Source organism: Orbicella franksi, chromosome 6, assembly GCF_964199315.1.
Source record: "Orbicella franksi chromosome 6, jaOrbFran1.1, whole genome shotgun sequence".
Classification (NCBI taxonomy): domain Eukaryota; kingdom Metazoa; phylum Cnidaria; class Anthozoa; order Scleractinia; family Merulinidae; genus Orbicella; species Orbicella franksi.
In genome coordinates, this window is record NC_138150.1 from 7,239,820 (window position 1) to 7,253,597 (window position 13,778).

General features: G+C 42.2%; 1 protein-coding gene and 1 pseudogene across 17 annotated transcripts in view; one reads left to right on the top strand and one right to left on the bottom strand.

The window, feature by feature from the left end:
• LOC145491447 (uncharacterized) overlaps window positions 1-13,778 on the top strand; it is a 178,866-nt gene that overhangs the window by 27,150 nt on the left and 137,938 nt on the right. The window contains exons 1-2 of one of the 17 annotated variants that reach the window (XM_081470672.1): window positions 7,405-7,499; window positions 7,688-7,734. The exons of the other annotated variants lie outside the window; for them this stretch is intronic. The gene's annotated coding sequence lies outside the window, so the exon portion shown is untranslated. Of the gene's footprint in view, window positions 1-7,404; window positions 7,500-7,687; window positions 7,735-13,778 lie in introns of those variants that run through there. 17 annotated transcript variants of the gene reach the window in all.
• LOC145489283 (uncharacterized) lies at window positions 1,863-3,032 on the bottom strand (annotated as a pseudogene).

Here is a 13,778-nt window from a genome sequence, read left to right on the forward strand (position 1 = left end):
TACTGTAGATCAAACTCCCATTTTCCACGGTTTACACTGCGCGAAAAATGACGTGTCGTGACCCGGAAATCCCTCGATACGGACCCGTATTCTTCGAGAGGACGGGCAATTCCGGGAGTATCGTGTTCCATAAAACGCAACTTGCCCGCCGCTTGTCAGGAACTTTATTTTTTCCCATGCATTCAGACTTTATCCGTGGCAAGGAAAATCCGTACCCCGGACACCTCATTGAAACGCGGCGTGTCAAGGCCCGGAAATTGTCTTATCCATCCTGATTTGCTAGGAATAACGGCGTACCGCAGGCAAACACAACCGATCAAGTTTAGAGTATTCTTACTCTCATCACGTGTTATTATTTTGGGTTTCGACCGACGTTCCACGGTACTACAAGTATAACGGGAGTCCGCTACCCGAAATTCCACGGTACGTGAAGTGTCGGTATCGGATATTTCACGGTACGTTAAGTGTCACTGGAGATTCCCCTATCGGGTATTCCATGGTACGCGAAGTGTCACTCGAGATTCCCCTATCGGGTATTCCATGGTACGTAGAGTGTCACTCGAGATTCCCCTATCGGGTATTCCATGGTACGTAAAGTGTCACTCGAGATTCCCCTATTGGGTATTCCATGGTACGTGAAGTTTCACTCGAGATTCCCCTATTGGGTATTCCATGGTACGTGAAGTTTCACTCGAGATTCCCCTATCGGGTATTCCATGGTACGTGAAGTGTCACTCGAGATTCCCCTATCGGGTATTCCATGGTACGTGAAGTTTCACTCGAGATTCCCCTATTGGGTATTCCATGGTACGTGAAGTTTCACTCGAGATTCCCCTATCGGGTATTCCGTGGTACGTGAAGTGTCACTCGAGATTCCCCGATCGGATATTCCATGCGGTACGTGAAGTGTCATTTGAGATTCCCCTATCGGATATTTCACGGTACGTGAAGTGTCACTCGAGATTCCCTTATCGGATATTCCGTGGTACGCGAGGCGTCACCCGGGATCCCCTATCGGATATTTCACGAAACGAAAGGTAGTTTAATGAAATTCCCAAAGTGTGAGAAGGCAGTAATGTCTCCTGAAAAGGCACTCTTCATGCGATGCATTCTTCTCCAAATTCCCTTCTCACACCAATGCTAACCATGTGACATAAATAGAAAAAGCAAGCTTAACTTTTATGTCTAATTATTAAACACATAAAGAAGTCTAAGCCGTGTATTACACTGTGTTAAAAGACGACGGGCATTTGAAAACACGAGGAAAATGTAGAAAACACGAGCCGCAGAGGAGTGTTTTCTTCATTTTTCGAGTGTTCTCAAATGTCCGGAGTGTTTTATCACAGTGTAATACATGGCTTAGGCTTCTTCATTTGCTTTATGATATAGATTTTACACGCGCAAAACAGTAAAGCACGCTTTTTCTATGTTGTATATTCTGATAAAAGATGGGCTGTTGACCAATCATAGCGCGCGCAGGGTCCCATCTATATTATAATGGCTAATATAATTATTGCATGTAAGGATGTTGAATCCGTGTACACAACAACGTGATTATTTAAGAGTTAAAAGTTCACATTTTAGTACACTGTAACTAACGATAACTATCATTTTAAATATATTTCTCCCTAACAAACAACAAATTATATGTTTGTAAATGTATATGTTTGTAAATGTATATGTACAGATGACAGGTGTTTCTTCTCTCCAGCGATTACTGATGGTTTAGTCACGAGACGTTTAACCCGGTCGTACAGACACTTCACAATACCGCGCTTTACTGACTGAGTGTGGTGTGAATCATACGCTAGGAACTGATGAATAGGTGTTCACTTCCTGTAGACACCGCTGGTAAGGCGGCCATTTGTTCCTCTGTAAACTGACGTGTCGAGAAAGGCGATGTTGCTGTTATTCTCGATCTCCATGGTGAAACGGGTTGATGGTTGTTGACTGTTTAGGTGTTGTAAGAAGACTTCCACCCTATCCCGATCTAGGATGGTGAAGGTGTCATGAACGTAGCGCTTCCAGATCTTAGGCTTGCAAGGTGCAGACTCTATTGCTTGTTCTTCAAATGTTTCCGGGCTCCCCATGGCTGCGCCGTCTCGTTCGTAAATCGATCCGTTATACTGGAAGTATGTACATCTTAATACAAAATCCAAGAGGTCCGCGATTAATACTTGAACTGGCGTTAGCGTCGTGCGGTCAGCCAGGTCTGCGTCACTCTCCATCTTCCGTAGCCCGGCTTGTACTCGATAGGTACGTTGGTAAACAGCGACTAGCCTCTATGTCGAAGGGCACCATGATCTCGTGTTCCTGGATCTTTTCACTACCAATGGTGGATGCCAGGTGAGCTGAGTTTTTCACTGTGAAGTTCGAGTTGCCTGTTAGAGGAGATACAATTTTAGCCAAGAAAGCAGGCAAATTGTATACAAAGGTGTTGACACATGACACAATTGGTCTAAGCGGTGTGTCGGCCTTGTGGATCTCAGGTAAACCATTTATCCTAGGTGGTTGTTTGTGTAGGGGTCTGATCTTGTTATAAAAAAACTCTGATATGTGTCCATTCCGCTTCAGGGTCAGCACCTTCTCGGATAGTTTCCGGGTCAACCGGTCTGTCGGGTCTTTGTTAGGAGCTGATACGGTCCTGAGTCAATTAGCGGTGACCTTTTGGCGTGGTATATGTCAGCGTCCAAGATTACTCTGGTGCGACCTTTATCAGCCAGAAGGACCATGGTGGAGTTGTCCTCTTTTAGGCTTTTAAGGGTCTCCTGCTGTTCCTTCGTGGTGTTAGGCGTGGCTGGTCGTGCCCGTTGAAGGATGGTGTTGACAGCTCTCCTGACTGTGTCTACTCGTTCCGTATCGAGTGGTCTGACTGCTAATTCAATGGTGATAATCTTGGTGGTTGGCACGCTCGCAGGAGTCACGACAAAATTCAGACCTTTCTTCAGTAAGGACACCTCAGCCTTGCTAAGTGTCCTACAAGTTGATAACCCACTTAGCCCGGCCTTCTTGATGTAAATGGTGTCACGTAGTCAGTCAAACTTATCGCCCGAAGAGGACTAGCAATAAGCAGTCGAAACGTCGCGATCTACATCTCAAGTGACTGCATCGTGAGACAAACGATAAAACACTTTATTATTGCATCTAACACGACGAACAACAACATCCTTTTCCTCGACATATTTTGAAAATGAAACTGTTTCCCGCCAAATGCCATGAGCGGGCAACATTGCGAAAACTATGACGTCAAACGGGAAACAGTTCACTGTTACCCGCGAAAAGTTAACCGCTGTTGCACGTCATTTGTCTATAAAGTGATTATTTGTTTTCGACTGGTTTGAACCATTTGTTTTGCTATATAACAATTCACTTGATGACTGGTCCCTTGAGGAACAGTAAATTTTGTTTCCCTCAAATCTCAATGATTGCTGATGACCATCAGCTCTACGCATCAAATATGGACGCAAAGAAAGCGGAATTAACTCATGCACGAGTAAGGCTACCCTCTCAGTGATATACGGAAAATTCACTTCTTGCAAACAAAGATAAATTTCTGACAATGACACTAAATGCAAATAAGGAGGAAGCAGTGTCAGTCACTATTACCCTTGATTGCACAGCACCGATAGAGCCCACTAATCTTATGAAACTCTTGGTTATTATTATAGACGATAAACTTAATTTTACACAACATGTTAACTCAATTGTGGTTAAGGCAGGGAGACTTGTCGGTGTCATAATGCGCTTAAGAAATCTGAAAATTGTGTTTAGAATTTTAGACATATTCAAAGTTTGTATGTAGTTGTTTAGGTAGAAATTACTATATTATAGTTCGTATTTTAAATATAAATGGATTCTAGATTTGTATATATACTGTAACAAGTGACAGGTAATTTTAACTTAACTTAACTTAACTTGATTTATTAGTAATTTTAGTAATTTTATTGGGAGCGTCCCGGATTAGTCGGCCTCCGGGCAGACTAGGAGTTTTAGACATTTCAATAAAGTTGATTGATTGATTGATTGATTGATTGATTGATTGATTGATTGATCTCATTCCAGAGAAAGTCAAGCTTCAGCTTTAGAAGTCAGCAATTTTACTGCTCTGTTATATGGCACTCCATTAAAGCTTTTGATAGACATAAACTAGCGGAGAGGATCCAAGAAAAGGCACTTAGAGCTATCTACCGCGACACAGCTTCAAGTTATGAAAAACTGCTAACTACTACTGGATTGCCAACATTGTTAAATCGAAGACTCCAGGATATAGCAATTTTAACGTTTAAAGTTAAGAACAACTTATGACCACAGTATATAATCGAATCGATCTCTTTAAAAGACAACAAAGCAACTTTAATTTGAGAAATGCAGACTTTGTGATTAATGATTCCAAGATTCAAGACAGTGACTTGTGGAAAACATTCAGTGTAGTATTTGGGTTTAAAACTATGGGCCAGACTTCCTAATCATGTTAAATCATTGATTTTAAAGAATTTTAAAAATAACATCAGGTAAAGGGATTTAAACATTTTAATTGATGAAAGCAGTGGTGCAAATGTCATATGTGTTCAACTTGACTACTTTCTTCATTCTTATCATTCTTAGTTAACTTTATTTGTAACTTTATTCACTTTTGTATCCTTATTTTGATAGATAGGCTTTTATCTTGTAAATAATTATAGTGTTTAAAAATTGAATTTGTACATAGTCCTGATAAGTGTAGCTCGCTTTAGGTGTCTCCAATTAGCAGCAAAACTAAATCTCGTTGACACGTAAATAAAGTTGTTATCTTAGTTTATTATCTTACCGAGAGCCTGGAACAGGCCACAAAACAGTCAATCTGCCTTAAAGCAGGCCAATAGGAGTTTTTAGTGTCTTTGGGTATGAAATCATTCTAAAGAATAAGGTAATCTGATTTTTTTCTGTTCCACATGATTTACAAGTATGAAAGGGGTGTTTCACAATCAAGGTACAGAGTCGTTAAGTTGTTGGTTTCTTTCTTACATTCTATGCCCTTTAAGTGCCTCAGGTGTCTGAAAAATTGTTGTCCGCAGTCCATGTTCTTATCAAAACAAGTCCATGTCTAGCAGAAGCTGAAAATTTCACTGGTATAAGTCTTTAACAGTAAAGTACACTTAAAACACTTCAAAATGAGGGATCCTTCTGTTACGTCTGAGCAATATTCTTCATAGTCATTGTAACAGAGGTGTCCACAGAATATTAGTAACCTCCGTTACTTCACAAATGGAACAAACCTAAGCGATTGAAATCAGTAAAGACTATCGGATCTGTGATCGTGGAATTGCTTCTTGCTATTTAAATCATTAATCGACTTATGAACACTAACCACGGATCCTACATTTCAAAAGTAACGTTTTTTTTCCTTTAAGCCCAGTAGAGAGGAAGGTTATGGATAAGAGGGCAACCTCCGTTACCTAAATATTTCTGCTTCACGTTTTAGCCATAGTGCTTAAGTTTTAATATAATACAGATGACCTTGAAACCATGTCGTTCTCAGAAAATCATTCCACTTGAACTAATTTTCTTGGAAATATTGAATATTAATCAGACAAATAGTAACCTCTTTTATCGAGTGTTACAGTAACCTCCGTTACCTCGTGTTACGAAGTAACGTAATGCTGTTTGAAGTAAGTTAAGAATTGACAGATGGTAGAGATAACAACCAATGAATGGCGATGCCAGTGTCACCTTCCTGCAAAGGTCTCCAAAGCAAGTTAGTTTGCTGAAAAAGGCTGTAACACTTGATGTCTTTTCTGGCCATAATTGAGCCTCCTTTTCCCCCCGGACGATCAAAGCAACAGCACAGGCTGACTGATGAGACTGTTGCAATGACCGAGAACCTGTTTACAAAGCGTCAATCCAATATGCAACTTTACCAGGTCCGAATGTAAATGTTTATGACTAAGTAACTTCCGTTACCATTTCTGTTATGTGACTACTAATAATATTTGCATTTACATAAACAGCTTAATCCAAAGTTTTTTTAAATTTCTACCCAAGACGTAACATTTACCAGTTATATTTATTGACAACAGTTAACGTGAAGTGCAAGTGTACCCATAATGTATGAGGAAGTTATAAATAGTTTGTTTTGATAAACGTAAGTGAATAGAGATCGAACCGAATCAAAACATACATGTACGGTTCAAACATCTCCACTGACTTTTCTTTTATTGTAATTAGTTTATAGATTCATCTGTCGAAGGAAAGCAAACATATGCTCAGATAAAAAGACACGAAAAATAGCTTGTTTTCATTATGCCGTGTAACCTCCGTTACCACAACATTACCATTACAAAAGGTTCCCAACGGTAATAAGTGAATTCATTGAAGAAGTGTGTGATTGAAGTTGATTCATGTATCGACACAGATACTATCCAAGGAAAAATAATGTATGAAGATCTTCGCTTGAAGTAAACTAAAGAAAACGAAGTATTTTGGGCCTTTTTCCTTAATTTTCCCCAGTGTAAACTATGATCTCTTTGAAAGCTTAAAAAGGTAAAAAACGTTAACAAATTATGCTGATTTTACCGTCAAAATGCAAAGAAAGCTTACATAAGCATATATGATTAAAATAAATTACAGTGGTTTATGACATACCCTGCCCTGGACAATTTTCATAGAGGAGACGTCTTAAAATTTGTCCCTAATTTAACAAGTAGGACCCTATCAGTTGAAAGGCCATACATTTTTCCCTTTAACACCTCGCATGGCAATATTTTCACAAATGTTTCCTGACATTGTACCAAATCTAAAAAAAAAAGCTTGTTCAAGCCCTTAGATTTCATCAGTTTCTTTCCCTTTTTCTGTTTCAGGCGGACTGGCTTAAAAACATCCACGCGACGCGCATGGTTACATCCGTGAAAGGGCTAGATTCTACGTCTAAAAATAACTTGGGAGGGATTACCTTGGGAACAAGGCCCTTATTGGATCAACTCTCTTACTCCTCATTCTCTCTTGTGTCTGAATAGGTTAAAAAGGATGATGATTAATTCACGATTTACAAGTCTTAAGCTACCCTATTCCGGTTTTTATGCACTTGTCCCTCTGGGACAGTCGTGAGCTGATAGCTCGTTTTGTTAACATTGACTGCTGGTGTCATGGTGTTTGGCCTTGTAGACATCACGCTTCTGCACATGCACACAGCCAGAGAGACTCCACGTAAACAATCACACAACAACCATGGTTACATTCGTGGAAGAACTAAATAACAAGCTTGGGAATAAGGCATCTGCTGGATTAACTCTCTTACTATTCATCCTCTCTTCTGCATAGGTTGGTAAGGATTGATAATTAATCCACGGTTCAGAAGTCCATGCCATATTACATTCCAGATTGTATCCCATGGCTGGAGTGCGCTGTGTCTTCTGGGACATTCTTGCTCTTGATTTATGCTCCGGTTGCATCTTGACTTCTTGAGGTGTGACAGTGCATTTTTGCCTTATAAAGGAGTGAAATTCAAGTTATTTTGCTGCGTGGTTAGTTTATAAACATTCATTTACACATTGTCTAACAGTGCGACTGTATTTCTTTAGTTTTTAACGACTCGTTGATGGTTAAATGGAGAAAGCTAAGATCACTTCCGCTTTAGAAATTGCTGTGCTTTCAGTTCATAGACTTTGAAAGAAACTTTCGTCATTTACGAGCGTTGTTGTCATCTTCACAGGTCCCAGATTCAAGATGTGATGTTTGATCGATTAATTCTTATTTCAGGTAAGTATGTTAGGAAAAGTGTGGATTAGGGTCTAGTGAAACCCAAGCTAGCATACAGAACAGTGCACGTATATTGCTTTAGAGAGTAGTAGTTATGTCAACAAGATAGGTTGGGTTTGCAAACCAAATGTTGATTAGATTGTTCAAATTGTAAGAGATATGAACTTGTAATTTGAGATAAACAGTGATTTATACTAGTAAGTTGCACTTTGAACTTTAGAAAATGAAGTTGGTAACTTCAGGTATATTTTCAAGAAACTCTCTGAAATATTATTAAATTGTTTTCCTCAATACTTTGAAATCTAGTATTCAAATCTTCACTCTATTTAAAAAAATGTTATCCTAGTAAATCACGACTTTTTTTGGTGAAAATCTACTCATCCACATTATCCAGACTTAATAGGGTTGAACTACTAAGTCTAAGAGGAAGTGGCTATTTCTAGTGTAAAGTCTCTTAAGGCATTGGGTTATATCCTTATTATGTTAGTGTCATGACACTTTCTTAGGTAAAGCACCCTTAGTAAAGGGTGGTTTCCTTTTTTAAGGGTAGAAAATTCAGATCATGTGTACTTAAGGCATCTGTCAGCCGAGTATTGGTCGATACTATCGACTGATATGTCGACCAACTCATGGCCGACATAGTGACCGATACTCGGTCGATATGTCGACTGACACTCAATGGACAGGTATGTTGGCTGACACTCGGCTGATACTTCACCAACACTCGGCCGACACTTGACTGATACTTCACCAACACTCAGCCAACACTACACTCATTTGGGCGGCTCTTGTTGCTGACTTCTATCTTCTCTACTCAAATATTATATAATCTTCTCAAGCCCTTTGAGAGGGTCTTTCGGCGGCCCTCGTCCATTTTTTACTTTTCATAGTGGCGACATTCTTCAATCTCAAAGACTGTTTTTTCCAACTATGCTTGTCGAGATCTCAAGTTGCAATAGATATGTATTCGAAATGACGGCAGTTTGAGCTGCATCCTCGCTCTATCAACATCTGAGCATAGACGGTAGAGACTCTTCTTTTGCGTTTCCTGTGGGGAGACGGCTGCTATGTCAGCAAAACAACAGTTAACAGTACACGGATACCACCAACAGTCGACCATTACAGCACTGACAGTCAACCGATACACCAGCAACTGTTGATTGCAACATGTCAGTCAAGGTGTCAGCCTAGTGTCGACTGACATACCGACCGATAGTGTCAACCAACAGTCTTTTGACTTGACACAACACTCTGCCAACTCTCGGTCGACATATTGACCGCGTGTAACGATATTATGTAATACGGCCTGGTCGCCCAGCGCTTTAGTCAGAATCGACCACGAGTTAAATTGTGTTGACCTGTTGAGCCAGGAATTACAGAGCCTTTACAAAGCTGTCGTCCTTGTTATTTAAACCTTAAAGTTCATTACATGGTGTCAGAAGAGTGGTTACCTTGGATTTACACACAAAGATTCGCGTGAACTCGTGAACGCCACGAACTAACAAACCCGAACAAGCTTACCTAGAAAACCAACATGGCCGCCGCTTCATTTGGTTTGCCTCCACCGGAGCCTCTGCAACTCCAGCAAGGGAACACAGCCCAGAAGTGGAAGAAATTCAGACAGAAATGGAGCAATTATGAAATAGCAACCGGCGTAGCACAGAAAGATGAACCAACACGTGTCGCGACTCTACTTACCGTAATCGGCGAAGAGGCTGTCGATGTTTACAACACGCTCACGTGGGATGAAGAAGGCGACGAGCTCAAAATTGAAAAAGTCTTGGAGAAGTTCGAGCTGTTTTGCAACCCGAGGAAGAACACTATCTATGAACGCTATGTTTTTTTCTCGAGAAATCAAGACAGTGGTGAGTCCATCGACCACTACGTGACTGTATTGAAGAACTTAGCGGACACTTGTGAATTTGGAGCACTCAAAGAGTCGCTTATCCGCGATCGGATCGTTTTTGGAATACGAGACTCCTCAGTAAGAGAACGACTCCTGAGAGATGCAAAGCTAACCTTGGAAAGTGCAACCGAGAAAGTCAGGTCAGCCGAGCTCACTCAAATCCAACTGAAGCAAATGGCAGCAGACAAAACAACCGATGAATCAATTAGTGCCATTAACACTGAGAAACCGCCTGAAAAACAGCCTAGTAAATTACCTGTGATTGATTGCAAATTTTGTGGCAGAAGACATCCAAGAAACAAGAATCTTTGCCCTGCATATGGTTCAAAGTGCCAGAAGTGTGGTCTAGCAAACCATTTTGCAATAAAGTGCAAAACAAGGGAAACAAGACCACCGAAAACAGGCAAACGACTTCACCTGGTTGAAATAGAAGATGATACTGAAGACGAATTCGCTATCGACATGGTCACTCACAAAATCGGAGCACTGCACACCGAGAGTAATGATAAAGTTGCAAGTCAGTTGTTTGTGACGATGATGGTAAACGACAATGCATATGTCAAATTCCAGCTTGACTGTGGAGCAACCTGTAACCTTCTACCACTGAAGGACTATGCAAAAGTTATGGGAGATCCTGATGACCTCTATATTGAGAAAAGCAAGGCCAAGTTAACCATGTACAACGGAGCCGTTATGTACCCAGTGGGGAAGTGCAAGCTCAAGTGCACGAGAGATGGCTCGTCCCATGTCCTTGAGTTCCAAGTTGTTGACGGAGATGTGAGACCACTTCTGAGTGCAGAAACATGCCAAAGGTTGAATTTCTTAAAAGTGCTGGTGAAAGACTCCTTCCATCATGTGGATACAGTGACTCAAGACAGCCAGTTTACACCATCAACGTTGAAGACAGTCATTGATGATGACCTCTTGACAGAGTATGCAGATGTTTTTGAAGGCCTTGGATGCCTCGCAGACCCTTACCACATAGAGATCGACCCAACAGCACAACCAGTGATACACCCACCCCGCAAGGTACCTGTTACCCTAAGAGAGCCATTAAGACTGGAATTGGAAAGAATGGTAAATGAGAACATCCTGGCCCCAGTGAGCGAAGCAACAGATTGGGTATCAAGTATGGTTACAGTGGTCAAGCCCAACAAGCTCAGAATATGTATCGATCCTAAAGATCTAAACAGAGCCATCAAGCGGCCTCACTACCCTCTCCCTACTGTTGAAGAAGTTGCCACCAGTCTAAGCAAAGCAAAGGTGTTCTCTGTACTTGATGCCAAAAGTGGGTTCTGGCAGGTGCCGCTAGATGACGCTTCCAGCAGACTTACGACCTTTAATACCCCATTTGGTCGGTACCGCTGGTTGCGCATGCCCTTTGGCATCTCCTCAGCACCCGAGGAATTCCAGAAAAGGATGAATGATACCTTTGGAGATATTAAAGGCACTGCAGTGATTGCTGATGACCTTTTGGTGTACGGAGAAGGTGACGACATGGAGACTGCCACCTCAGATCATGACAAGAACCTAAGGATCGTCCTTGAAAGAGCCAGAGAGGGAAATCTCACCCTCAACAAAGACAAAGTCCGCTTGAGACTTACTGAAGTACCTTACATCGGCCATTTGCTTACAGCCGATGGACTGAAACCAGACCCAAAGAAAGTAGAGGCAATCCTGATGATGCCAAAGCCCACTGATGTAAAGTCAGTAAAGAGGTTCCTGGGAATGGCAAATTACCTCTCAAAGTTCTTGCCGCATTTGTCCACAGTCACGGAACCACTGAGGCGACTAGAAGACAAACATGTTGAATGGCACTGGAATGAAGTCCACGAAAGAGCCTTCACAGACGTAAAGCAACTCATCACTAATCATCCCGTGCTACGCTACTATGATGTGTCAAAAGGGGTCACCCTGCAGTGCGACGCATCTCAATCAGGTCTTGGGGCCGCTCTGTTGCAGGAGGGCCAGCCAGTAGCTTTCGCATCAAGGGCGCTAACAACCTCAGAGAGAAATTATGCTCAGATTGAGAAGGAACTTTTCGCGATTGTACACGCGTGCGAGCGGTTTGATCAGTACCTGTTCGGCCGAGAGGTCACCGTCGAGACTGACCACAAGCCCCTGGAGGCTATACTAAAGAAACCACTACTCACAGCCCCAAAGAGACTCCAGCGAATGATGATGCGCTTGCAGAACTACCAGCTTAAAGTTGTCTACAAAAAAGGCCAAGAGATGTACATCGCAGACACATTGAGCAGGGCATACTTACCCTTACCAAACCATATCTCACAAAATGAACTAGAATTCATTCGATCTGTAGAGGAAGTCGACATGACCAAACATCTTGCTGTGACCAGAGAGCGTCTCGCAGAATTTCAACAGAAAACAAAGGATGATGCAGTCCTGCAGCAGCTGAAGCAGACTATTGAGCTGGGGTGGCCAGAGAGAAGAGAAGCAGTCCCTTCAGAAATCCGTGCATATTACTCTTACCGAGATGAACTGACAGTACAAGATGAAATACTCTTCAGAGGGAACAGAGTCGTAGTGCCAGCAGCTATGAGATCTGAGATGCTAAAGAAAATCCATGCAAGCCACATTGGCATTGAGGGCTGCCTTCGGCGAGCAAGGGAAATCCTGTATTGGCCTGGAATGACTTCAGCCATCAAGGACTGTGTCTCTTCCTGCGTGACATGCAATTCACTTCGCATGGAACAACCCAAAGAGCCCCTCATGCCACAGAAAGTACCCGACAGGCCCTGGTCAAAGGTTGCGGTGGATCTGTTTACACTGGATAAGACAGAGTATGTCATTATAGTGGATGACTACTCCAACTTCTTTGAGTTACGAGCCCTGTCCGATACGAGAGCTTCGTCAGTAATTACAAGTCTGAAATCGCAGTTTGCCAGGCACGGCATCCCCAACACAGTCAGAAGTGATAATGGTTCTCAATTCTCCTCATCAGATTTCAAAACATTTTCTCAAGAATGGGACTTCGAGCATATCACTTCCTCTCCATACCATGCTCGATCAAACGGCAAAGTCGAGAATGCAGTTAACACGGCCAAACGAATCCTCAAGAAAGCAAAGCTAGACCACAATGATCCCTACCTGGCTCTTCTCGACTGGAGGAACACTCCAACCGAAGGGCTCGATTCCTCCCCAGTACAGAGGCTGATGGGAAGGAGAACCAGGACTCTCCTCCCAACTTCAGCAAGATTATTGAAACCCAAACTTCCAAAGCCTGTCAAGAAACTCATAACAAAGAAAAGGCAGAAACAAGCACATTACTACAACAGAGGGGCCAAAATACTAAAAGAGCTCAAACCTGGAGATATAGTAAGAATGAAGCCAGATCCAAAAGATCGAACAAAGCTGTGGAAGAAAGCAACATGTCTCCAGGAAGTTGCGCCAAGATCCTATGAAGTAGTCATCGAAGGGAAGAGATACAGGAGAAACAGAAAGGATTTGATAGCGACACAAGAGAGTCCTGCAATCGATAGCCACGTAGAGGAACCAGATGAGCCACTCCCGTCGGACGACCAGTCCCAGAGAGTCATTGACCCAGTTCAGCCAGGCATGCCTTTACCTGCCCACACAACTCCAGAGCGACCGGGGACCCCTCAAAGACCGCCAGAGATCCCACAGCCATCTGAAAGAAGATCCACCAGAGGGCGTTTAATTAGGACCCCAATCCGTTTCAAAGACTACTGCCCACCCTGAGGGGTGCAGTCAAGCAGAACTGTAACTTTGTTGTGTTTTCCATTTGAACTATGTTAGGATGGACTTTGTGCAGGGCATTTAAATTTGCCTTTGTGGACATCTTTCATTCTTTATTTTACAGACTTAATCGTGATATTGTTTTATTTGTTGCCACTTGGAGTTTGTGTCATGTTGTATTTAAGAAAGAGGAAGATGTAACGATATTATGTAATACGGCCTGGTCGCCCAGCGCTTTAGTCAGAATCGACCACGAGTTAAATTGTGTTGACCTGTTGAGCCAGGAATTACAGAGCCTTTACAAAGCTGTCGTCCTTGTTATTTAAACCTTAAAGTTCATTACACCGCGTATCGACCGATATGTCGACTGACTGTTGGTCGATATATGGGCCGATAGTATTGGCCGATAGTATTGGCCGAT